This window comes from Sarcophilus harrisii, chromosome 3 (genome assembly GCF_902635505.1).
Source record: "Sarcophilus harrisii chromosome 3, mSarHar1.11, whole genome shotgun sequence".
NCBI classification, from domain to species: Eukaryota; Metazoa; Chordata; class Mammalia; order Dasyuromorphia; family Dasyuridae; genus Sarcophilus; species Sarcophilus harrisii.
Genome location: NC_045428.1, coordinates 282,008,814 through 282,036,202, shown reverse-complemented (window position 1 = coordinate 282,036,202; position 27,389 = coordinate 282,008,814).

The following is a 27,389-nucleotide window of genomic DNA, read 5'->3' as shown; positions in this document are numbered from 1 at the left end:
TTTAGTTTTTTTAGTTGTAACCAATTCATTAATCTTTTCTTTCTCTGTTTTATTCAAGTAAGCCTCTAAGGATATAAAATTCCTCTTATTACCGCTTTGGCTGCATCCCACAAATTTTGGTATGATGTCTCATCATTGTCATTATCTTGAGTGAAATTATTAATTGTATCTATAATTTGCTGCTTCACCCAATCATTCTTTAAGATGAGATTGTTTGGTTTCCATTACTTTTTGGTCTATTCCTCTAACTTTTTGTTGAATGTGTTTTATTGCATCATGATCTGAAAGAAAGCATTTACTATTTCTGCTTTCTTGCATTTAATTTTGAGGTCTTTATGTCCTAATATTGGTCAATTTTGAATAGGTTCCATGAACTGCTGAGAAGAAAGTATATTCCTTCTATCTCCATTCAATTTTCTCCAAAGATCCAACATACCTAATTTTCTAATATTCTATTTACTTCTTTAATTTCTTTCTTATTTGTTTTGTGGTTTGATTTGTCTAATTCTGAGTGCAAGGTTGAGATCTCCTACTATTACAGTTTTGTTGTCTGTTCTTCTTGCAACTCTCTTAACTCTCCTTTAGGAAGTTGCATGCCATACCACTTGGTGCATATATATTTAATATTGATATTGCTTCGTTGTTTATGCTACCCTTTGGGAGGATGTAGTTTCCTTCCTTATCTCTTTTAATTAGATCAATTTTTACTTTTGCTTGATCTGAGATAAGGATGGCTACCCCTACTTTTTGACTTCACCTGAAGCATAATAGATTTTGCTCCAGCCTTTTACTTTCTCTATTGCATCCCCCTGCTTTAAATGTGTTTCTGTAAACAACATATTGTAGGGTTCTGACTTTTGATCCAGTCTGCTATCTGCCTCCTCTTATGGGGGAGTTCATCCCATTTACATTTATGGTTAGAATTACTAAATCTGTATTTCCTGCCATCCAACCCCAGATTGTGCTTTACTTATTCTTGTCTCCCAACCCTCTTTCCCCTTTTAAACTTATGTACCCTCTTGTAACACGATGCTTACCCTCTTATAATCCCTCCCTCCCCCCTTTGAGTCTTTCCCTTCCTTCCCTTATTACTCTTTTCTTTTCCTTTTCCTCTCCCCGTTTTTAATGAGGCGAGAGAAATTTTCTCTAAAACAAATGTCAATTATTTTTCTTTGAGCCAACTCTGATGAGAGTAAGATTCACACAATGTTCCTCCCCATCTCTAAATTCCCTCAGATATGATAAGTTTCTTAGCCTCTTGTGGGATGTGGTTTCCCTCTTTATCCCTCCTTGCACCTTATTCTGCCATCATCCCTTTTCCATATCTACTTCCTTTTTATGTTATATCAGTACAATCAAATTATACATGTATTCTTTTGTATATCCACAACAGAAATACAATTCTCAAGAGTTATTTTTACCTTTTCGCATCTCTTGAGTTCTATTCTTGGAATCAAATTTTTGTTTAGTTCTGGTTTTTCTTCAGAAACAAATGGAATTCATTTGTTTCATTAAATGTCCATCTTCTTCCCTGGAAGAAAATGCTCAGCTTAGCTGGGTAGTTTATTATTGGCTGCATCTCAAGTTCTTGTGCCTTTCGGAATATCATATTCCAGGCCCTTCTTTCCTTTAATGTAGAGGCAGCCAGATCTTGGGTGATCCTTATTGTGGCACCTCGGTATTTAAATGGTTTTTTTTTGGCTGCTTGTAAAATTTTTCCTTAATCTGATAGTTCTAAATTTTGCCACAATATTCCTTAGGTTTTATTTGGGTTTCTTTCAGAAGGTGTTCGATGAATTCTTTCAATGCCTATTTACCTTCTGATTCTATTACATCTGGCAGTTCTCTTGATGATTTCTTGTAAAATAGTATCTAGGCTCTTTTTCATCATAGTTTTCAGAAAGTCCAATAATCCTCAGATTATCTCTCTAGATCTATTTTCCAAGTCTGTCGTTTTTGAGTAGATAATTCATGGTTTTTCAGTTTGTCATTTTTTGTTTTGTTGACTGATTCTTGCTGTCTCAATGAATCATTAGTTTCAATTTGTTCAGTTCTAATTTTAAAGAATTATTTTCTTCAATAGCTTTTTTTTACTTCTTTCTGTATATGTCCAATTGAGTTTTTGAATGTATTGTTTTGGTCTGTGGAATTTTTTCCATTTCACTAATTTTTTTTAGTGAATTATTTTCTTTTCAATTCACAGATCCTACTTTCTTGCGAGTTCTGTATTTTTCCAATTCACCAATTTTGTTTCCTGCACTTCCTGAGAATTTTTAACTTTTCCAGTTTGTATTTCAGGAAGTTGTTGTCTCTTGTAACTTCTCTTCCTTTCCCCATTTATCTTCTAACTCTCTTTTGAGACTTTAATGGTCTCTTCTAGGAGAGCATTATGTAAAGGAGGACAGTCTGATGCATTTTTGCTGTTTGAGGTCTGTTCAGGTTTGCTGACCTGCTCTTTTTCTGCATAGAAGCTGTGGATTGTTCTTTCATCTTTTATTCATGTTTAAAGCCTTTAGGGTAGGTCTCTAGGCAAGGGGTTACAGCTTCCTCTGCAGAATAGGGAGATGTAAACCGATTTCTGCCTCAGAGGTATGGGAGTGCTCTGTGTGAGAGTTTTCCCTTCCCCAACAGGAGGTGGATTCAGCACTGGCCGAGCTCTCAAACTGCTTAGTAGGGCTGAGTGGATTATCGATTGCCCTAGGCTAGAGACTAAGTGGTGAAAGTGTCAGAGCCCCAGGCCGGAGCCTCTTGTGGGACTGTGAGTATTAGCAGCTGACTGCAGACTGCCACAAACTCTGCCCAGTGTCTCTGCCTGATGCAAATCGGCCCTGGAAAAGCTCCAAGCCCAGCTCCCCACTGTGCAGATTGGAGGCTACCCCGGGCTGTGTCCTCCTGCAGTGCAAGATCACAACTGCCCCAAGGAAAAGCCCTGTACTGCGGGTTGGGGCTGCGCGCTTGTGCTGAGATCTGTGCCTTCACCCTCGGTTTGAGACTCTCCTGGGAACCTAATTTCTCTCCCTGTCTGCGCCGATCTCCCCCCTGACCCCGGAATCAACCTTTTTTGGAGAGACTGCAGATTTTCTTTGGCCGGTGAGTTGTTCTACTTCTTATCTTTACGAATTCTAGCAGTCAAGACTATTTTTGAGGCTCGATATAATATTGATAAAGAGGGTAAGAGAAGAGCTTAGAAAGTTGTGTGTGTCTTCTCCGCCATCTTGGCTCCGCCCCCCTACTTTCAATATTATTAATTTCTCCTTTTAATTTTAGAATTTCATCTTTAGTAATTGATTGGGGGTTTTTAATTTGGTCTTTTTCTAGATTTTTAAGTTGCAAGCCCAATTCATTGATCTCTTTCTCTATTTTGTTCAAGTAAGCCTCTAAGGATATAAAGTTTCCCCTTATTACCATTTTGGCTGCATCCCAAAAATTTTGGTATGATGTCTCACCATTGTCATTATCTTGAGTGAAGTTATTAATTGTGTCTATAATGTGATGTTTCACTCAATCATTCTTTAAGATGAGATTGTTTAGTTTCCAATTACTTTTTGATTTATTTACACCTAACTTTGTTGAATGTGGTTTTTATTGCATTGTGATCTGAAAAGAAAGCATTTACTATTTCTGCCTTCCTGCATTTAATTTTGAGGTCTTTATGACCTAATATATAGTCAATTTTTGTGTAGGTTCCATGAACTGCTGGGAAGAAAGTATACTCCTTTCTGTCACCATTCAGTGTTCTCCAGAGATCTATCATACCTAATTTTTCTAATATTCTATTTACCTCTTTAATTTCTTTCTTATTTGTTTTGTCATTTGATTTATCTAAATCTGAGAGTGCAAGATTGAGATCTCCCACTATTATAATAGTGCTGTTTTGCTGTCTATTTCTTCCTGTCACTCTCTTAACTTGTCCTTTAGGAAGTTAAATACTATACTACTTGGTGCATATATGTTTAATACTGATATTCCTTCATTGTATATACACCTTTTAGCAAGATATAGTTTCCTTCCTTATCTTTGTTAATTAGATCAATTTTTTCTTTTGCTTGATCTGAGATAACGATGGCTACCCCTGCTTTGTTTACTTCACCTGAAGCATAATAGATTCTGCTCCAGCCTTTTCTCTTTACTCAGTATGGATCTCCCTCTTTTAAATGTATTTCCTGTAAACAACATATTGTAGGGTTCTGACTTTTGATCCAGTCTTCTATCCACCTCCTCTTTCTGGGGGAGTTCAACCCATTCCCATTTACGGTTAAAATTACTAATTCTCTATTTCCTGCCATCCTAATATCCTCAGATTATGCTTTTCTTTTTCTTGCCCTCCTTCCCCCCTTCCTTAGTATTAAACGTATTGATCCCACTGTGTATCTATCAAACTAAATAAGTCTGATTTTTTTTGAGCTAAATCTTGTGAGATTAAGGTTCATAAAATGCTTATCTCTCTCTCTTCTTTCCCTTAACTGTAATAGATCTTTTTTGCCCCTTCATGTGATGTGAATTTTATTTCTATTTTCTGTTTCTTCCAGTAAAATTTCTTCCTTCCCACCTTATTTTCTTTTTTATATCATCACAGTAAAGTCAAATTATACCTGTACCCTTTACATACATCCCTAAGAAAGATACAGTTTTCAAAAGTTAAACATTTTATCTTCCCATATAGGAAGGTAAACATTTTAAACTTTTCAAAACATGTTTTTTTCTTCCCTTTTATCTTTTTTATGCTTCTCTTGAATACTATATTTGAAGATTAAATTTTCTGTTCAGCCCTGGTCTTTCCAGCAAAAATAATTAAATATCCCCAATTTCATTAAATGTCCATCTCTTTTCTGAAAGGTAATGCTTAATTTTGTTGGATAGTTGAGTCTTGGCTGTAGTCCAGACTCCTTTTTTCCTATTTTTTCCACTTTTTGGGTTATTTTAGACTTATTTGATGTTTCAATAAGTCATTCTCTTCCATTTCAGAAATTCTGTTTTTCAAGGAGTTCTTTTCTTTTTCCATTTCATCAAATAAATTTTTAAGGAAAAGTTTTCTTCAGTTTCTGTGTTTCTTTTTCTGAACTCTACTGCAAAGCTCTCATTTTCTTTCCCCATTTTTATTGTAACACTCTTTTAAGATTTTTAAACTTTTCCAAAATAGTCTTTTGAGTTGGAGACCAGCTTATATGTCCCACTTTGAGGCTTCATCTGGAAGAATTTTGCCTTTAAAGATCTTAGGGTTTGGATTCTATTCTTCCCTGTCTTCATAACAGCTGTTATAATCAGAAGTCTTTTTTTCCTCATTTTTAAAAGTTCAGGTCTGCTCTTAGTGCAAACGGAAGATTGTCCCAAACTCCCTCTACAGGAAACACCTGCTTCATACTGCCCTGGAGCCAGTGCTTCTGGATTCTTTCTTATGCTCAGTGAGCATAGCCAAATTCTGCTCATTATACTTGGATTCAAAGGCTCATTATTTGCCTTCTGTAGCTCATCTGATGATCCACTAGCTTCTGAACCAAGACAGAGTGGCAAACAATGCTGTAATTTGACTAAAAGCCCCCTGCTAGATTTCCTCTTTGTGCATGGAGGGCTGTGTGTTGTCTGGGATGCAACTGCCACCTTGCCTCTGTGCAATTGAAATAGATCTCTTCTGCAGTTATTCTAAAATATCTTTCACTGGAAATTTCTTACACTCCAAATATTTGAGGGTTCTGTCATTCCAAAACCCATTCAGAGGCTTAATTTGGTGTTGATCTGAGGGAAGGCAGGAAGCACTCAAACAAGGACCTGTCAGCTTTCTGCTATCTTGTCCATTACATTTTCTAAAGCAGTGAAAGGTATCTGCAGAAACCAACCTAATTTTCAAGTCAAAATAATAATAAGCTATGGTGACTCCCAGGAGATGGAATTATTGAAGTAGGTGGCAAGATCTTCAGAAAACATCCTGAGGGACAACTATTGTGCTTGCGAAATATTGATCTTGTCTAGAACTTTATTTGTATACCTTATAGTATGACATGTAATGTTTTATTAACCATATTTGTGTGTGTATATATATATATATATATTATTATTATTACTATTAATGTAAAACATAAATGTATGTTTCATGTTGTGAATTACTTTTCTATTTTTATATATTTATATAAATGTACAAAGTAGTCAGACTTTTGAATATATTATATTTTGATTACTATGTAATTTTTGGGTTCTATTATTGTGACAGTTTATTGGCAATGATAAACAATGGAAGTGCTGAATGTTTACATTTAAATTTTGCAGATTTAACAATATCTATACATAAAAAATATAAGAAAGATAACAATTTTACTAGTGCCAGCAAGTTCACTTCTATTTCCAAAAAATAAGCCTATGCTCTCAGGACATGGAAATCAACTGTGCTTTCAACCAGTCTCAGATACTAGTTGACTCTTATAATGTGAGAATCTTCCCTACTAGCTTATGATTCTGGAACTTCCCCTTTATTGTATTTGAAGTGTTTAGGCTAGTAACATTAAGAAACAAGAGACAGAAGCAGAGAGAGAAAAAGAAAAAGACATGAAAATATAAAGAGATAGAGAGAAAATCTTGGTTGACATTTTAGATATTCCTGGTCAGCAAGAAGGTCCTTTTTATGTTCTCCTTTTTTTCTTAGATTATTTCTTGTTTCATGTTGAAAGCAGAAATACAGTGCCATCATTCTAGTGATATATATATATATATATATATATATATGAAAAATAAAAATTTACATTCAATGGTTCCCATAACAACCAATTCAGATCTATCTGTTCTCTGCCTCAATGAATTTTAAATAGGTTCTAGGGTCATTTCAGCTACAAATATTTAAAGCTACTCTACCACATCTTAATGAATCTGTTATACTTTATGAGCAAATCAACATATTTTAATGACTATTTTGAATCTATCCTATTTACTTTTTGCCCTAACTTTTGAATCTAATTCTTATCTTCCAGTCCCAAGGATGTAATTCCATTGTTATCCAAAAAGAGATATTGTGAAAGGTCCCAAAAAAATGTTTTTTTTTTGTTGTTGTTGTTGTTGTCTGTTTGTTTATTTATTTATTTTGCTTTCTGGCAGGAGGGAGGAAGGAAAGTCAAGAACCTTATTTTTGGATTCAGGATTTTCCACTATTTACCTGTTTATCATCATACTATATCACTAAAGAGATTTATTCATTTTTAGTATATTTTTTTTGAAAAAGATAACATTTAGATTATAATTAATAGAGGATTGTCTTTATGGAAAAATTAATTGTGTCTAAATGTTTTTGCTGTAGAACAATAACCTGCTAGAGTGTAATAAATTTAAGATTGAAGATCAGAAGATCTGAAGATCAGATAAGTATTAATTCTGACTTTGCCACTAGGCTCTTAACCGCAGACTTCCACTAGCCAAACCTCAGTTTTGTCATCTGTAAATTGACAATTTCAGCTATATTATTTTTAATGGCCTTTCAGCTCTGATTCTCTCTAAACATGTCAGTCTTTTCCATTTATAAACATTTCCACTTATTGTCTGCTACTTTAGTTTTGACCATTAATTATGTCTCTTGAAGCTTCTTTGTTGATCCTTTATTTATGAATTCATGTAACAATTACTTATTAAGCAATCTATTAACAAAACACTGTGCTAGTGAGGAAACTGAGGGAATAAGGACAACAAGTGATAGTGGGCATTGAATGAGCCACACTGATTTCATCTTATAGCTCAGTTCTGGAACTAGCTTTTTGTTGTTGTTGTTGTTGTTATGAATCTAGTCAGAATTATGTCATGTGAGAAAACTTTATTCAATTTTGGGAATTAGAAGAAAACACTTTACTTTATTGTTTAAATCTAGTCCTAAAAGGCTAGGAAGCTGGAGTATGCTTACTTATTGCTTAGAGACCCTTAATTAAGGACCTAGAATATTCTGACCAGAAATCCCCAGTTAGCTCCTGAAATTGATGCAAGGAGTTTCCTGACAATTTTATATTTCAAGCAAGCTAAATGTCTTTTCTGAAAACTGTTGCCATGGTGATCAATCAGTTATTGTTTCTATGTTCTTTTGACTGTTTGCAGATATTTGGGGAGTAGGATACCTCCTTTTCTGAATTCAAGGAATTACACTTGTTTGATCTCAATTTAGAAAGTCCCATGTTTTTCCTCCAATTTGAAATCCTTTGATAAAGGACTCATTTCCAAAATATAGAGAATTGACTCTAATTTATAAGAAATCAAACCATTCTCCAATTGATAAATGGTCAAATGATATGAACAATTTTCAGATGAAGAAATTGAAACTATTTCTAGCCATATGAAAAGATGCTCCAAGTCATTGTTAATCAGAGAAATGCAAATTAAGACAACTCTGAGATACCACTACACACCTGTCATTCTAGCCAGGGAAAAATAATGTGGAATGCTGGAGGGAATGTGGGAAAACAGGGACACTAATACATTGTTGGTGGAATTGTGAATACATCCAACCATTCTGGAGAGCAATTTGGAACTATGCTCAAAAAGTTATCAAACTATGCAAACCCTTTGATCCAGCAGTGTTACTACTGGGCTTATATCCCAAAGAGATCATAAAGAAGGGAAAGGGACCTGTATGTGCATGAATGTTTGTGGCAGCCCTCTTTGTAGTGGCCAGAAACTGGAAACTGAGTGGATGCCCATCAATTGGGGAATGGCTGAATAAATTGTGGTATATGAATATTATGGAATATTATTGTTCGGTAAGAAATGACCAACAAGATGATTTCAGAAAAGGCCTGGAGAGACTTACACAAACTGATGCTGAGTAAAAAGAGCAGGGCCAGGAGATCATTATGTACTTCAACAACAATACTATATGATGACCAATTGTGATGGATCTGGCCATTCTCAGCAATGAGATGAACCAAATCAGTTCTAATGGAGCAATAATGAACTGAAACAGCTACGCCCAATGAAAGAACTCTGGGAGATGACTAAGAACCATTACATTGAATTCCCAATCCCTATATTTTTGCCCACCTGTGTTTTTGATTTCCTTCACACGATAATTGTACAATATTTCAGAGTCCGATTCTTTTTGCACAGCAAAATAACGGTTTGATCATGTATACTTATTGTGTATCTAATTTAGATTTTAATATATTTAACATCTACTGGTCATCCTGCCATCTGGGGGAGGGGGGTGGAGGGAAGGAGGGGAAAAATTGAAACAAGAGGCTTGGCAATTGTCAATGCTGTAAAGTTACCCATACATATAACCTGCAAATAAAAGGCTATTAAAATTAAAAAAAAAAAAAAAGAAATCATTGAAATTTGAAAGTATCTAATATCATATTGTTTTATTTTAATTGTTTTCTTATTTGATTGCTTTTAATATATAAAAGTCATCTCTTGTATTACGAGTCTGATCCTAAAATGAGGAACAGCTCTAATCTCAATTTTCTAGGTAATTAGTATGAATTTGTAAATAAAACAATATGATTGGAAGATTAAACCTTTGTTTTCTCAGTCATTTCATCTTTTATCAGGCACATTAGGTACTGAAAATAGTTTTTTCTTAGGTTAGGAAAAAATTAATAGAAAGTCTTGATCAGGACTTCTGATAATAATCACATATTCACACATATAGCCAAAGCCATAATTAAATTGAATTATTAGACTAGATCTCAGATGTCATATGGTCCAATACACACCTAACAAGGAAAATTATCTACAATAACCAATACAAATTTTCATCAATAGAATCTCATTAATAATTTTTAGTGAAAAGCAAAGTATTAACTTTTGAGGCAGTTCATTTCATTTTTGGACATTTATATTTGTTATGAAAATTTTCTTTATGTTAAGACTAAATGTACTTTTCAGTTAGTTTCTACCCAATGTTACTACACTTTCTCTTGAGAAAAATATGAAATGTCTTATTCCTCTTTCATAGGATAGATCTTTAGATAATTTTGGGAAAACAATAACAATAAACAAACAAAAAATTTATTGCTTCCTAAGTCTTTTCATCTCCTGATTAAACATTCCTTGTTCTTTCTCTATGACATTCTCTTCTGTCCTTTCACAATCCTAGTGATACTTACTTTGGATAGATGTCCTTAATTGTTTTACTGCTGTAGGAGCAATACCTCCTCCTAATACTGTACCAGAAACTTCCCTTACATTTTATTAGGTTCTGAGAAAGAAGTAGGACAGAGCCAAGGTCAGGCAATGCACAGGGTTTGAAGACGGAAAGAGCTGGGACAATTGAATTCTCTTCTTAAAACTGGTTATTTGTTTAGTTGTGTGTCTGTGTTTGAATGCATATTTATAATAATGATAAGTACAATTGAAGTACTAGCAAAGTTTTCAACAAACTGAACAATAATGTACCATCCAGAGATGATTTTTTAAAAAGTTTGTATGCCTTTTTCAAGTAATTCATTAAGTACATTTTAAAAGAACTATATTAGAGTTATGAGTCCTTTGTGATCTCAATAATTCTATTAAGAAAAAAACTTGGCAAGTTTTTTTTCAAATATAATTTAGGTATTGTTCAAGTTAAAATAAAAAAACTCCCCCTTTTGTTGGCCTATTCAACTTAATTATACTTCACAATTGATCATGATTTTGGAAGTTTCTTCAGTTTAACCTTAAAAATCTTTCTCTTACCCACTCATGTTTTTGTTACTTATTAACTGTTTCCTCTATGGAAAGATGACTAACACATGGTTAAAATGACATGTCAATCAAGGTGAGAACATGTGATCTTCCAGGGCCAGAATTTACCTTCATTAAATTAACTGGACTGCAATATAAAACCTATACAAAGTACAACCTATACAAAGTAAACTCTTTCCTTGTAAGCCCCCATCCTTCCCGCCTTTCTTTTTCTTTCCTTTTCTTCCACTTCTCTCTATGAAGGTTGTGAATTTCAATATCACATAAATTCTCTCTTGTCTACTTTTCCAATCTATTCCTTGCTTTGATGGAAAAACAACACTCCTGTGAAGAGAAAGAATTAAAGATAAAAACACAACTCACACAGACAAAAAGTAAATTCCTTGGGTTCAATAGCTAGGTGCCTAGACATTATTAGATCAAGGGTTTTCCTGCTCTAATATTCCTTTACCATTCCTTAAAGTAAAACTATAGGGAACACAATAAGGGTTTAGAGCACTCATTATACTCATTTATATGATATAAGCTGCAAGTATAGATATTAACTTTAATAAAGTACAATTGTTTTTTTTTTTTTTTCACCTTTTTCCACCCTAACATCTCCTTTCAATCAAAATGTATTCCTTTGTGGTTCTACTCTGATCTCTCCTGTACCACTTAATAGCTGACTGGCACTATACTTCCATTGGTCAAAGGTTAGTAAATCCTCTAATTTCTGGTTTAGGCTAACCTCCCAGAAGTTTGAAGCAGGATTGTCCAAAGTATAATACAATATTTGTGATCCACCCTATCCCCAGGGGTTCTTTCTTACAAAGGTGATCTTCCTCCCAGAGCATATATTTTCCTTCTCTATCCAATATCTGGCAACCCACATGAAATCAATTTTTCTTCTTCTTTTTTGTTAGTTTTATTCTTCATGCTTATTATAATTTTTGATGTCTTTATTTGCTATCTATTCCTTAAAGAATAATAAAGTAAGGAATATCAGAGAACATGTGTTAATCACGGACATTATTGACATGTAGGGGGATGTAGGTTTCTGCTTGATAACATGGGCACCAGAGTTGCCAGTTAAAATTAAATTGAAATAATCCAGTCTATCTTTCCTATCTTCCAAACAGCAGTCAGTCCTGGAAATGGGTTTAAATCAAATTAGGAGAGTCTGCAGTCTATAGTCTGATACCAGAGCTGACACGAGCTGTGTTATTTTCCAGAAGATTTTAGGTGGATCCAAAGATAAAAGTTTCCTTAGAGGCAGAATGAAGGGCAGAGCTGCATACAAAATTGTTCTTTGTTGGAATTTTCTGTTTTCAACAGTGCTGAGAAAAAATCTTTATCCTCTATTCTTAATTCTTAACTGCTATCAACCTCACAAAATAATGGAAGGAAATAATGATTGAGCTATATTAGATTTCCCTTGAGAAAACATCAGAAACAAATGGCCTCCTTAATTTCAGATGAGGTCAAACTAGTAATTCTAGTCATGTGATAATGAACTCAGTTCTCCCCTTCACAGTTGGAAGAACTAACTCATCCCATTTGCAAGTATCAAATCAAAAAGAGTATCCAATCTTCACAGTGAACTCTTAAGGATATGTTTGATGGTGGTGATGAGGTCTGGGATGAAATGGATGTTAAATGAATGTAATCTAAAAAGTCACTATCACAGGTCATACATTTACTTTTTATGCCTTATGAAAATGCAGAGAAAAGGCCACTGCCTTCCTCACCTTCCTGTCCAGATAGCATATCCTGAATCACTGTTAATCTTTTCAGAAAGATGATACCTGGCAGTATCCTTTATGCCCTCCAGGGTAAACACCATGATTTAGAAGCCAGGAAAACCAATAATTTTCGGTAAGCTCTTGGATTCAGGCCTAGCAGGTATCATGTCAGTAGTATGTTGGGTTCATTTATTCCTTTCCAGAGACTTGCCATTTGCTCTTATTTCTCTCATATTCTATTCCCTTATCTTCTTTTACCTTCACCCTTCCAAACAAGGGAACAATGCCTCCAGATTTAATATAAGGACCATATACAAGAGCATGACAGAAATCTGATAGTATTGAGAAAGACATTAGATAACACAGTGTAAGTGGATTTAAATGTATGAAGTCTTGGGAAATAATTACCATAATGATCACCCTAGTAGGTTGTCAAAACAATTCTTCCATCAATCTCATTTTTATCTCAGCAGAAGGAGCAACTCTGATTAATTTTGTAGCACTAAACTATTTTCATAACCAATATAAAATGATACAATAGTAACCTTTCTTTGCCATGAGGCAAATGCCAATGAAACAAAGATGTCAGAAGACTGACTTTTTCTCCATGCCTTTAAATGATGTTTAACATGTTTCTCAGTGGGGAAATGTTAGGACTTATATTCTTTTTTAACTTATTAAAGTTTATTTTATTTTTTCCTTAATACTATTTTAATTTTGCAATTACATGTAAAGATAGTTTTCAATATTCATTTTTCTTTTGCTGAAACAATTGGGGTTAAGTGACTTGCCCAGGGTCACAAAGCTAGGAAGTGTTAAATATCTGAGACCAGATTTGAACTCAGGTCCTCCTGACTTCAGGGCTGGTATTCTATCCACTGTACTACCTAGTTGCCCCTCAATATTAATTTTTATAAGATTTTCAGTTTCAATTTTTTTCCTCCCTTTCCTAAGAGAGCAAGTAATACGATATAGATTAAACATGTACACTTTTAACATAATTCTATGTCTGCAATGTTGTGAAAGAAAAATTAAAACAAAAGTGGGGAAATGTAAGAAAGAAAAAAAAAACCAAATAAACAAAAAAGGTAAAAGTACATTGTTTCACTCTGCATTCAGTCTCCATAACTCTCTCACTGGATACATCTGGCATTTTCCATCTCAAGTCTATTGGAATTGTTTTGAATCAGTGTGTTGCTGAGAAGTGTTAAATTTATCATAATTGATTATCACATAATTCTCCAGTGTTATACTTGTTCTGCTCACTTGACTCGGCATCAGTTTTTATTAGTCTTTTTAGGCTTTTCTAAAATGAACCTGCTCACCATTTCTTATAGGATAATAATATTCCATATAAGGGAATAACTTCTTCAGCTGTTCCCCAACTGAAGGGCATTCCCTTAATTTCCAATTCTATAACACCACAAAAAGCTGCTACAAATTATTTTTTGTAAATGTGGGTCTTTTCCCCTATTTTATTATCTCTTTGGAATACAGACTCAGTAGTGACACTGCTAGATCATGGTTTTGTAGCCCTTTGGGTATAGTTCTAAATTACTCTCTAGAATGGCTAAATCAGTTCACACCACCCCCAACAATGAATTAGTCCCAGTTTTCCCACATTGTTTCCAATCTTTATTATTTTATTTTCCTGTTATCTTAGCCAGTTTGATAGCTATCAGGCAGTACCTGAGAATGGTTTGAATTTGCATTTCTCTAATCAATAGTGGTTTGGAACAATTTTATCTGACTATAGAGGGCTTTCATTTCTTCATCTAAAAATTATCTGTTCATATTCTTTGAAATTTATCAATTGAAAAATGACTTGCATTTATATAAATTTGAGTCAGTTCTTTATATATTAGAGAAATGAAGTCTTTTCAAAAACACTGGTTGTAATTTTTTCCCCCAGTACTCTATTTCCTTGCTAATCTTGGGTGCATTGTTTTGTTTGTTTGTCTGTTTTTTTTTTTAATAAAACCTTTTAAATTTAATTTAAATCATCCATTTTACATTTCATAATGTTCTCTAATTTTTGCTTGGTCATAATTTAGGACATATTCTCAATTAAGTAAACAAAGGCATAGTTTTCTTTTCTTTCCATAATCAAATGCATTATCTTGGTTAATACAACCTAAATAAGGTTTGTAACCCAGGTTTACAAAAACAAACTCAGCTCTTCAGGCCTTTTCTTTTTTTTTTTTTTTTTTTTTTGTTTTATTTTTATTTATGTTTCTTTTTTTTTTTTTTTTATTTAATAGCCTTTAATTTACAGGATATATACATGGGTAACTTTACAGCATTAACAATTGCCAAACCTCTTGTTCCAATTTTCACCTCTTCCCCCCCCCCCTCCCTAAATGGCAGGATGACCAGTCTTCAGGCCTTTTCAAAGTTAATCTCTGAGAAGGAAAGTTTCCTTGGTTTTCAGACCCATGATTCCAGCAATGGCCAAGTGTTTTTTTGTTTTTTTATTTTTTTTAGTAATATTTTTGCTTGAGTAAGATCTTTATTTTATAATTAATATATCTAAAAAATCATTATTGATTAGAGAAGTGTGAATTAAAACAACCTTAAGATATCATTGAATACTTACCAGATTGGTTAAAGTGATTAAAGTGGAAAATGAGAAGGGCTGGTAGGGATATGGAAAAAAATGGGACACATTCAGTATGTGTGGAATTGTGAATTGGTCTAATCATTTTGGACGTATATATATATATATATATATATATATATATATATATATGAAAAAAAGAATCCATATGTTTTAAAATGTTTGTTAGTAGTTGCCTTTGTTGTGGCAAAAAAAAAAAAAAAAAAAGGAAATTAGCTAATGAATGGCTCAGCAGGTTGTCTTATATGGTTGTGATGTAATTCTACCATGCTATAAAAATGATGAGCTCAATAATCTTACAAAAACATTGAAAGACATATATAAAATAATGAAAAGAAATGAACAGAACCAATAAAATAGTATACAGTATATATATATATATATATATATATATATATACATATATATATATATGTATATATATATATATATATATATAGTAACAGTAATGATTTTTGAAAGATTGACTTTGAGTGAATATTTATTTTGACTACTTTAAATCCCCAATTAGCTCTAAAGGACATAGGATGAAAGATATTATCTACATCTGGAGAAGCTGACTAATTGAAGTTTGTATGGGATAATTTTGTTTGTGTGTGTGTGTGTGTGTGTGTGTATACACCTATTTGTGTTTAATGTTGGCCATCATTAGGGAAGGAAGTGGAGAGAAAAAAAAAAGAGAAATGTACATAATGTTCTATTTAAAGAAATAGCAAGTTATCCAGAGAAGATTTGCAGTTACATGTGCTGTCATCTTTTTTAATTATACTGTTATGAATGTGCTTTTTTATTCCATAAATAAGAATAAAATATTTTTTAAAATATTTAAATATTTAAAAATATTTAAAATATTGAATATGTAAAACTTTTATCAAAATTCATGGAAGTTAATTTGATTTTGAAACATATCAGACTGATTTCAAAAGTTGACTTAACAGTGCATACCCTTTTAAAAATGGAATTGATTGGATAGCTAGGTGGCACAGTGGATAGAGCACCAGCCCTGAAGTCAGGAGGATCTGAGTTCAAATCTGACCCCAGACACTTAAGGCTTTTTAGATGTGTGACTCTGAGCAAGTCACTTAACCCCAAATGCCTGAGCCAAAATAATAATAATAATAATAATAATAGTAAAAAAATAAATAAAAATGGAATTGACAAAAAGAAAGTTTGCTTTGATCAGAATATAAAATTATTTATCCAGAAAAAAATAAATATAAGCTAAAGTTTCCTTTCTACTGATTCTTTTTTTTTTTAACTTTCAGATTCTTTGTAAAAATAGAAATTCAGCCACAGAAAATAAACAAAGAGATGAGAGATTAAATGAAAATTCATTTTGTTTTATCTGGAAAAAGAACATTTCTACCTCACCAATAATCTTTTTAAAATCATTATATTTATCCAAAAGTCCAAATATTTTAAACATATTTTAAAACTGTCCAAATTTAAATGCAATTCATGATAGATAGGATTTATTTCTGACAAAACTGTGCCAAATGAAAGTCATTCAATGAGAAATAGTTTCACCTTAATTTAAAAAAAAATTCTTTTCAACTTTCTTGTACTTCAGGCAGATTTACCCCATCCTGATTTATGACACAGTTCTGTGGTATCTTAAACATATTTAGTCAAGCCAAAAATGTGTCACTGTATATGTATAACAGATGTTGCTTGCCTCCAGGACTAAATTGACAAGAATTAGTTGAAGAATGTTAACAAGAATTCTAGAATTATAATGTCTGTCTGCTTCTTACATCCAACTCAAACCTATATATTGAAATAACTTTTTAAAAAAAGAAAGAAAAGAAGATCTTTCTTTTCATCTTACCACTAATCTAAGAGGAAATCTGTGCTCCTGAAATCTCCAAGCATCTAACCTTGTTGTCTTCAACTTCTTTATCCTGTGCTTCAGAATTGAAAAAAAGTACCAATAAGAAATGCACCTTAGCAAGCATATCAATATATTGTTTTCAATGTTAATGAAATGGCAATGAACCTACCTCAGATTGCTCCCCTCCCCAAAATATTAAACCAGTCATTTTTATTGAAATGTTAATACTACGGATGTGTAAAATTAAATAGAGAAACAAATCAATCAATTGGTTAGTTATTTCAGAAGCTCTGTTTATATTCATACATAAGGCAAGCTTGAGCAAACACCTTGTCCAATAATGGCCAATATTAGTTTAACTTTCTGCAATGTGTCCAGAAAGACTGAATGTAAGAAAGCAATTCACTTCTGATCCTCTACTTGAGCAGTTGGCTCATTTACCTTAGAATCTTCTTTGCTCAAGAACAATCCTGAATAAATATTTTCAGTACATATGAGTGTTCAGTTCTGTTTCCTTTTTCCATATCCCAGATGGGGAAAGGAATGATTAATCAGGATAATTCTAATTACTGAATGATAATTCCTTGTGTTCCAAATCTATGCTTTGTCCAGGGATTCAAATTCTTGTTAGGTGACTTATAATTACTTAATCTTGTCTTCTCTTCCTTGTTTTCCCTTTCTTTTCCTTCTCTTTCTTTCCTTTCCTTTCCCTTCCCTTAGTAAAGCTTATCTAAATTTTAGGGAAAACATTTGTTGATGTGTTTTATGTGATTAAGTAGTTTATTAAAAGATATGAATTCAGTGATAATATTAGAAAATAGACATAGTATTGGTTGAATGGCTGGATTCAAAGAATAATCATTAATGGCTCAATATTAACTTGGCTGGAGATTGCTCATAGAATGTTTTATCTAACATTTTATTATATTTATGAAATTTTTTCATTGTATTAAACTAGAAAGTATAGTTACCTCTCTAGAAGACATCAGCATATAATCCAAGAAGATTTTGATAGGTTAGAATATTAAATTGAACCTAATAAGATAAAATTCAATATATGAATGTTGAATTTAGGTTGCAAAAATCAAATTTATAAGTTTGGAGAGAGGGTAGTATAGTTAGTAAATTGCCTGACAGAGGATTGCAGTTTTGGTCTATTAAAAATTCAATTAGGACAAAATTGTGATACATTTGTCAAAAACAAAACAAAACAACTAAAGTGATCTTGAACTGCATTATGAGAAACGTAGCAAGAGAGTGATAGTTCTGCATTCTGTTCCAGTCAGACCATGTATGAATTGTAATATTTAGTTCTTGAGCCCAGGTTAAGTCAAATGTTGCTAAATTGAAGTCTAATGTGGCTATAATGCATCTTTCTTCCCCCTTGCACTTGAAACCTTTACTATTAAAATAAAAGCTATATTATTATCCAATGATACATTCCATATACAGTAACATGAATATGTTCTCACCATAACATTAATGAAATGAAAATAAGGAAAATTTGTTAAAAAGTCATGTGATTAAGTAACATCAAAATCTGGCATTATAAATAGGTAGCCCTCAATTTATAAACTGGGTCATTTCAGAGGTCATTTTGAAAATATGGGATCATATAATATTATAGCTGGAGGAGACCTTACCAATTATTTAAATCCCATCCATTCATTTTACGTGATAGACAATAGAGGTCTAGAACTACAAAGACAGGAATTCTCAGAAACTGCCTGGAGCTTGAAAGGATAAGCATTATCTCATATAAACAATGCTAAGAAATGATAGGCTTATAAAAATATTCTTAATCCATAATAATGGTGACTATATCTTCTGAACCATGATTGTTTCTGCTACAGTAGCTGCTGCTCTTGTTGATGTCATGGGGTCTGGCAAAATAATCTTTTATAGATTTGTAAATAAATTTTTGCAATTATATAATTTCTAACAAGACACCACATAATTTTAAATTACAAACACTTGAAAATATTCTCTGTCCTTGTCACTCCAGAACTAGAAAAGCCATGGATAATCTTCTCCCTGATTTCCCACCTCTGTCATGACAAAAAATGAAAATATGCTATATAAAAAAACTATGGACAAACTCAGGATAGATTGTGTGTGTGTGTGTGTGTGTGTGTGTGTGTGTTTGATTTTAATATATCTTTAACTTATAATTCTTCATTCTTTGTGTTTCTCAACCTTTTGTGACATATCAAATTTTATTATAATTTTCTCTTATTTAATTAATTTACTTACAATTTAGCAAATCATTGAATTATTTGAAGCATGTCAATGGTTTATGATGATATGACACTATGGTATGATATTAAAATGACTGAAGTAACACAAGGTCAGTGTGCATAAGCTGATACATAAAATCAGCTAGAACTCCATAAAAGAAGAGTAAAATATATAACCAAAGAATTAAATGATAGAAAGAAAAAATGAACTGGTGAAGTATAAATTATGGACTCTTTTGAGAAATTCAAGATGTGATCCAAAATATTATGAATGTTTCTTGAAGTAAATTAATTTCTATTTCCAAACAGTACTTTAGACATATATTATAATTTACTCCCTAATCCCCAGTCAGTAACACTTGGTGCATATATATCTAAAAGTGCAAGGGGAATAGGCACATAAATGAAGATATGTTGGGGGGTTGGGGGAATTGAGTTTAAGTAAACTGCAAGATAAGCTTGATATCAATAAACTCAATAGCACATTGTCTTTAACCAATAAAACTTCAACCTAAAAAACTAATGTTCTAATAAATTTGTAGTTCTTAGAATGAAAAGGCAGTATGATAAAATGTAGAGAAGAGTAGGTTTAGAGACAAAGATTCTAGATACTACTGTGTAATTAGCCCTTTAGTAGCACTGACATTTTGGGTAAGTCATTTGATATTGTTCTAGTTGAGTGGTTTTTAATCTCTTTGGCCTAAGTACCCCTTTTATACTCTAAAAAATCATGGAGGACCCAAAAGAACCTTTAGGACTTTTTGCCCACAGGCGAAGATATTATCTTTTCAGTGTTAACCTTTTCTATCTTCCTAATGTGACTTTTTGCCCACTAAGAAGTCTGACTTCCTAGCAAGCTGGCTTGTGAGTGCCAATAAATCCTTTTTTATACCACACAAATTTTGGGTTTGTGAATGCTTTCATAAGAGACATGTGCTTCTGACCAGAGGGGATTTCCCACCCCAATTCTTGCATCTCATCACAACTACCTCATCATTTGCATCTCATTATTAACTCAAATATTTATAAAGTAGAAAATGTTTATAAATTAATTTCAAGAAAATAAACTTCTCCAAGATTTACATTGGCCTGATTCAAGACTGTCCTTCCAAATGGGTAGGATAAAGATATTCACTCAATACCAATCCCAAATTCTGTTTTCCCCAAAAAAAACTTCCTCAAAACTGCAAAGAGAGGGAGGAGGAGCCAAGATGGTGGAGTAAAAACAGGAACTTGTCTAACCTCTCCCTGAAACTGCTCCAATCTCCTTTAAATGAGTCTAAACACATTTTAAAGCATCACCACACCCCAATAGATGAAGTAGAACATTTTCCAGTGGAAGGCAACTCAGAAGTCCAGCATAAAAGATCTATGATTCCATGCTGGGAGTCCAGCTTGTAGTCCTAGTTCAGGGTGCACTGGTACAACCCCAGGCTGTTCCAGGCCAGAACTTTCAATCAAAAGCAGTATTGAAGGCTTTCAGACCTCTCAGCCCAGAGATACCAAAGAGGATCTGGAAGGTAAACAGAAAAGGTCTGTAGATCCATGGTGGGTGCCTAGTGCACAATCCCACAACAGCCCCCTAGTTCTAGAGCTGGGGAGAGGCTTGAGTGGTATAAAGCTCAGAAAAAGCCTATGAAAAAAGAAGACTTCTGATGTAATGAAAAGAACTATGCAGTAGCGTAGGCCTTTTTAGCCTGGGTCCCAACATCAGCAGGGCAGGTCAGCAGGACAGTACCTGTGAAGCAGCAGCACTGTTGGAAGCTTCTGGACCTTACAGCCCAGGGACACCAAGGAGAGTTCTGAAGGTCAGTGAAGGGTGTGGCAACAGTGTGGGTATCTGGTGTGCAATCCTAGTGCAGCCTCAGTCAGAGCTTTAGCCCTGGGGTAGAACACTTATAACTACAAAAAGACAAAGATAAACTTAATAATTCCAGGGCAGAAAAAATGCTTGTGGTCAGAATCCTAGAAGGGCCTCTGAAAAGAGTTGCACAAAACCCCTGAAGTTTGGGACAATGCACCCTAGACTCTGAAACAGGACACTCTTTTAACAAACATTTGAAAGTCTAGTAGTAGACTAGGAAAATGAGCAGAAACCAACAAAAAAATTCTGACCATTGAAAGTTTTATGGAGATAAGAGAGATCAAAACACACACTCTGAAGATGATAACAAAGCATCCAAGAAAAATAAGAATTGTACTCAAGCCATGGAAGAGCTCAAAAGGGAATTTCAAAATCAAGAAGAGGAAAAAACAAATTAGGGAAAGAACTGAGGTGCAAAAGGAAACACAAAAAACGAAAGAGGAAAAGAATGTCTTAAAAAGCAAAATTGACAAATTGGGAAAGGAAGTGCAAAAGCTCATTGAGGAAAATAATTCTTAAAAATAGAATTGAGCAAATGGAAGTTAATGACTTTATTAAAAATCAGAATACAATAAAGCAAAACCAAAAACAAATTAAAAAGTAGAAAAAACGTGAAATATCTCATTGGATAAAGAACAGACCTGGAAAATAGATCCAGGAAAGATAATATAAAAACTATTAATCAACCTGAAAGTCATGATAAAAAAAATAGCCTGGACATCATCTTTCAAGTAATTATCAAGGAAAAAATGATCCAATATTCCAGAAGTAGAAGGCAAAATAGAAATTGAAAGAATCCACCAAGATTTGTGAACTGATTCAACCCTTTGGAGAGCAGTTTGGAACTATGATAAAAAAGTTATCAAACTATGCATACACTTTGATCTAGCAGTGTTTCTACTGGCCTTATATCCAAAAAAGATCTTAAAGGAGGGAAAGGGACCCATATGTGCAAGAACGCTTATGGCAGTCCTTTTTGTAGTGGCAAGAAACTGGAAACTGAGTGGATGTCCATAAGTTGGGGAATGGCTGAATAAGTTATGGTATATGAATATTATGGGATATTATTTATCCATGAAAAATGATCAGTAGGATGATTTCAAAGAGGGCTAGAGAGACTTACATAAACTGATGCTAAGTGAAGTCAGCAGAACCAGGAGATCATTATATATCATGACAGCAAGATTATGCTATGATCAATTCTGATGGATGTGGCTCTTTTCAACAATGAGGTGATTCAGATCAGTTCCAATGATCTTATGATAAAGAAAGCCATCTTCATCCAAAAAGAGAACACTGGGAAATGAATGTGGACAATGATATATTATTTTCATTATTTTTTGTTGTTGTTTCCTTGCATTTTGTTTTCTTTCTTGTTTTTTTTTTTTCTTTTGGATCTGATTTTTCTGGAGTAGCATGGTATTTGGGGAAATATGTACAGAAGAATTGCACATATTCAACATATATTGGATCACTTGCTTACTGGGGGAGAGGGTGAAGAAGAGGAGGAAAAAAATAGAACACATGATTTTGTAGGGGTGAATGTTGAAAATTCTCCATGTACATATTTTAAAAAATAAAAATCTTTAATTAAAAAAGAGAAAGTAAAAAAAAAAAAAAAAGATAATACACCAATCACTTCTTGAAGGAGATCCTAAAATAAAACCTCCCAGGAATGTTATAGCCAAATTCCAGAACACCTGGGATAAGAAGAAAATATTGCAAGAATCCAGAAAGAAACTATTCAAGAATAGTAGATCCACAGTCAGTATAAGATAACATCTGGCAGTTTCTATATTAAAGAACTAGAGTGCTTGGAATATGATATTCTGAAGAGTAATGGAGCTAGGATTGCAACCAAGAATCACTTATCTAGCAAAACTGAGTATAATCTTTCAGAGGAAAAGGTGGTCATTTGACAAAATAAAGGCTTTTCAAGCATTCATAATGAAAATATCAACTCTAAATGAAAAAACTGATTTTCAAATACAGGATTCTGGAGAAGCATAAGAAGCTAATCAGGCAGGAAAGTGACTTCATAAGGGAATTAATAAAGTTTATCTGTTTACATTCCTACATTGGAGGATGATATTTGAAACTCATTAGAAATATGCTCATTTTTATGGCAGTTAAAATTAGTATATAAGGACAGAGGGCATTGATATGAGTTGAATATGAAGGGATCATATCTTTTTTTCATATGAAATTAGGAAGGAAAAGAGGAATTTACTGAGATAAAGTGAAAGGTAAAAGTGGAATGGCACAAATTATGTAGCATAAAAAGGGGTCAAGAAAAAGCTTTTACAATGCAAGGGAAGAGGGGGAGGAGATGGTGAGTGTGTGAACCTTACTCTCATCAGAATAGGAAATAACATGTATACTCACTAGGGGTATTAGAAATCTATCTTACCCTGCAGGAAAATGGGAGGGAATTGGGATGTGGGAATGGAAAAAGGGTGAAAAAAAAGAAGGCATATTGGAGGGTGGAGTGGTCAAGAGCAACACATTTTTGAGGACCAACAGGACAAAAGGAAAGAGCATAAATGGGGGAAAATACAATTGGCAATAGTTATACAAAATTGAAGCAAATTTATTTGATGTAATGTTATTGTTCTCTGGAGAAATGATGAGTAGGAATACTCTCAGTATAATATCTGGGCTATCTCCCTAGAGGGTCTCAGGATCAGTCAGAGTCAGGATCAGCCAAAGTTCTTAGTCTTTAGAGGGAGAAGTGAAGGAGGCAGTCAAGCTGCCCTGTGACTTTCCAAAGATGTATCCTGGATTCTGGAGTCCACAGTCTCTAACCTCTCTCTTCCTTGTCTTGCAGTCAAGTGACTCTGACTTCTCTTCCTCAGCCCTCCAATCCTTGCCTATGATTACCTCACCACCAAACATTCAGCAAGCACCAGTGGTGAGGAGAGCCATCACATCACCATCTCATCTAAATATATGTATATAGAGCCATTATCTCACATTGAATAGGTAATTAGCTTTAAGTGTCTTGCTGACTGATTCAAGCACACCTTTTCAGAGTTTCAGCCCTCTACACTCAGGAAGAAAAAAAAAACTGGAAAGTCCTACATGATCAAAGTGAAATATTATATACAAAGTATATCCTTTGTATATATACATATATATATAAAGTATATAATATATAATATAAATATATATAAAGCATATAATATATAATATACATATATATAAAAATACATATATATACATACATATATATAAAATATATATACATACATATATATATATATATAAAAGTATATATAGTATATATAGAGAGAGGATAGAAGGAAGAGAACTGAAAACTCAAAAATCTTAAAAACAAATATAAAAATTTGTTTTGAATATAACTGAGGAAAATATTAAACAAATAAATGTTTTTTTAAGTGCAGAGTTTTTCATTTTCCATCACTAGTTTTGTTTTGTCTCTATAAAACATTATGCCCTTTTGATTTCAGTTTCTTTTTGTAAATTTTTTTTCTTTATTATATTGTAAACTCCTTGAGATCAGGAACTGTATTTCTTTTTATTACTTGTATCCTCAGCAATTAGCACAGTGCCTGATATATAATAGGTGCTTAATAAATGTTTACTGAAATGAATCACAGCTTAGAGTGCTTTCTTCTGTTCTTAATTGTTCATGACATGCACTTTCTGCAATGGGCATTTAGGTAGGTAGTTATAGCTATCCAAATTAGCATTTATTCAAAAAGTGGCCTGTTTTTCTGTGTTTTGTGCTTAATTATGCCATTAGCATAAATTATGTCATCTCAAAATGAGATCTGGTCTGATGGTGCCGTGTTTTCTTTTGTATCCTCTACATACCCTAGTCCGAGAGTAGAGACATAATAAGCATCATCAAATATTTATGGATAAGAATTAAATTAATATGATAAAACTAAGTAATATCAATTAGTATACATGATTCGGTATAGAAGTCTCAAGGACCTCATTTGTCCCAGAACTTCTTTCTTATAAGGAGAAAGTTTTATTATTCTTTCCCTTAAGATAGTGTGTTTGGATACAAGTATTAGAATTTTCTGAGATGCTAAAATATTTTTTTAAAGTATCTTGGATCACTAGATCTATAGTTTTTACCTAATTAATCAATCCATGTGCATTTATTATGTGCTTACTTTATGCAAGACACTGCTAATCTCTGAGGATATGAAAAAAAGAGAGGAGATAGCTCATTTCCTTAAGGAATGCACATTCAAATGAAATATACAACACATGCAGAAATCAACTCATACATAATAAGTATAGATAAGGTAACTTTAAAAGGGACATTCTTGTTTGAAGGGAAAGAGACTGGAATAACAAATGAAGGCAAAGCTGACTCTTAAAGAAATTCTTAAAGTCAGAGGTCATAATATCTGAGAGAACAGATTTCAGCATGTGAGACATCCAGGGCAACTGATTACGTTTTTGAATTTTCATTGCTTCCACAATAGAACAGATACTTGATATGACTTGCCATAGCCTTCTAACAGATCTTCCTGTCTCAGCCATTCCCTCCTCCAAGTCATCTATTACTCCTGATAAGGTAATTTTCCTTATGAATAGATATAATCATGGCAATGATTTGGGAAAAAACCAATCTCCAGCAACTTCCTATTCCCTGCTCAAAAGACAGAACAAAAACGATTAATTGAAAGTTGATATGTAAAGAAACAGAGGTAGTAAATATATATATTACGAAGAAAGAGTAAAAGAAAATTTAGCTTTTCTTTGATAAGTTCAAGTATCGTAATCTGGATAAACTATGTCTAAGGGCAATGAAAAAAAATTCTGAATATGATGGCTGAATAAGTATGAATTATTTTCTTTTTATTATTATTGTACTAACTTTTTATTGACAGAACCCATGCCAGGATAATTTTTTACAACATTATCCCTTGCACTCACTTCTGTTCCGATTTTTCCCCTCTCTCCCTCCACCCCCTCCCCAGATGGCAAGCAGTCCTATATATGTTAAATATGTCACAGTATATCCTAGCTACAATATATGTGTGCAGAGCTGAACAGTTCCCTTGTTGCACAAGGGAGAATTGGATTCAGAAGGTAGAAATAACCCAGGAAGAAAAACAAAAATGCAAACAGTTTACATTCATTTCCCAGTGTTCTTTCTTTGGGTGTAGCTGCTTCTGTCTATCATTGATCAATTGAAACTGAGTTAGGTCTCTTTGTCAACGAAATCCACTTCCATCAGAATACATCTTCATACAGTATCATTGTTGAAGTATATAATGATCTCCTGGTTCTGCTCATTTTACTTAGCATCAGTTCATGTAAGTCTCTCCAAGCTTCTCTGAAATCATCCTGCTGGTTATTTCTTACAGAACGATAATATTCCATAACATTCATATACCACAATTTACCCAACCATTCTCCAATTGATGGGCATCCATTCATTTTGCAATTTCTAGCCACTACAAATAGGGCTGCCACAAACATTTTGGCACATACACGGCCCTTTCCCTTCTTTAGTATCTCTTTGAGGTATAAGCCCAGTTGTAGCACTGCTGGATCAAAGGGTATGCACAGTTTGATAACTTTTTAGGCATAATTCCAGATTGCTCTCCAGAATGGTTGGATTCGTTCACAACTCCACCAACAATGCATCAGTGTCCCAGTTTTCTCGTATCCCCTCCAACATTCATCATTACTTTTTCCTGTCATCTTAGCCAATCTGACATGTGTGTAGTGGTATCTCAGAGTTGTCTTAATTTGCATTTCTCTGATCTATAGTGATTTGGAACACTCTTTCATATGAATGGTAATAGTTTCAATTTCCTCATCTGAAAATTGTCTGTTCATTGGAGAATGGCTTGATTTCTTATAAATTAGAGTCAATTCTCAATATATTTTGGAGATGAGGTTTTTATCAGAACATTTAACTGTGAAGATATTTCCCCAGTTTGTTGCTTCCCTTTTAATCTTGTTTGCATTAGTTTTGTTTGTACAAGGACTTTTTAATTTGATATAATCAAAATTTTCTATTTTGTGATTAGTAATGGTCTCTGGTTCATCTTTGGTCACAAATTTCTTCCTCCTCCACAAGTCTGAGAGATAAGCTATTCTATGTTCCTCTAACTTATTTGTAATCTCATTCTTTATGCCTAAATCATGGACCCATTTTGATCTTATCTTGGTATACAGTGTTAAGTGTGGGTCTATGCCTAATTTCTGCCATACTAATTTTCAGTTATCCCAGCAGTTTTTGTCAAATAATGAGTTCTTATCCCAAAAATTAAGATCTTTGGGTTTGTCAAACACTAGATTGCTATAGTTGACTATTCTGTCTTGTGAACCTAACCTATTCCACTGATCAACTAATCTATTTCTTAGCCAATACCAAATGATTTTGGTGATTGCTGCTTTATAACATAGTTTTAGATCAGGTACAGCTAGGCCACCTTCATTTGATTTTTTTTTTTCATTATTTCCCTTGAGGGAA